Genomic DNA, 1,455 nt, shown 5'->3' on the forward strand with positions numbered 1-1,455 from the left:
TCTTTCTAAAATTATTGTGATAGTACTGGCCTCATGCAATGAGCTGAGAAGTCTTTTTTTAATCTTTTGTTTTTAGTTGATTTTGCATGTATTCAGTATTATTTATTCCATAATTTTTAAAGTTTCATTTAATAATCTTTTCCTAAAGATTTCTCTGAGGATAACTTTTTACCCCAAATAATTTGTCAACTATACGTAGGGCTATACAGGCTGTCTTTTTTTTTTCTTCTTCATGCGAGCTTTGCCAATGTTTCCTGTTTTATTTCTTTTCTTTTTTTCTTGACCAGAATAGCTAGAAATCCATCAATTTCATTGAACTTTCCAAAGAATCAGCTTTGGGGTTAATTGGTTTTGTCTGTTGTTTAACTGCTTTGTCTCTCATTGATTTCTGTTATCTTGACTCTTTCTTTCTTTCCCTTTATTTTGGATTTAACTTTCTCTTACTTCCCTGACTTTCGAAGTAGAACCTTAGGTCATTTATTTGAGACCTTTCTTCTTTTTCCATACAAACATTCAGTGATGCATTTTTCCCCTTTCTTTTTCTGAACACCACACCTTGTAATGTACATTGTTCTCGTTTTCATTTAGTTCAAAAAAAAAGTTAAATTTCAAATTATACCCAGATGCACTAACATTCATGAGACCCATGAAGAATGAAAAGAGAAAGCCCCTTATAAAATAACTGAAGAATAACATCTGAAAAGAAAAAAGAAATGCTAACACCTTGGTTATTTTCTGCAAACCGTTGACTACAATTGTGTAAAAAAAAAGAAAGAAATAAAAAAGGCAGTCGATGAGGACTTTGTAGTCTTTAGAGAGAACAGACGGGGATCAGATTGGTGTCACGTTTAGGTAGCATGTTCATTAACCAGCATAAACCAGGTGTTTGGAAGCCACTTCTAATCTCAAGTTTTCACCTGGTATTTCTGTTGCTGATAAGTAGAGGAACAGTCAGATACGTTATAAATGGGGGTTTCTAGATCGAACTTCGGTTTGAGGTCCCATACAAACAAAAGAAATATTTCTCCACCGGGTTCCTCTCTGCTTCATTTACTTCCCACAGTTTAGTGCAGATTAATGTGCGCCACAAGGATGGCAGTAATTGTCTGTCCCCTGCTGCCGCGTCTGCTATGCAAACAAATGCACTGGCTGGAACGACTGAGAGATGGGGCCCGTCTGACCCGACTTCAGCTGCCCCGCTTCCTAATTTGAAACGTGCTGTGTAGAAGAACCATCTAGGACGCTAACACAGGGGCACTTTCTGCAGGTGTTTTTAAGCTATGTGCTTTATCTTCATTTATCTATGAGGATTTTTATTTTTAGTTTAAATTTGAGATTTTCATTGAAAGGCATACCTTGATTTTCAACTTTATTTATTTATTTATTTATTTTTTTGAGACAGAGTCTGGCTCTGTTGCCCGGGCTAGAGTGCCATGGCATCAGCCTCGCTCACAG

Source organism: Propithecus coquereli, unplaced genomic scaffold (assembly GCF_000956105.1).
Source record: "Propithecus coquereli isolate 6110/MARCELLA unplaced genomic scaffold, Pcoq_1.0 Scaffold52, whole genome shotgun sequence".
Classification (NCBI taxonomy): Eukaryota; Metazoa; Chordata; class Mammalia; order Primates; family Indriidae; genus Propithecus; species Propithecus coquereli.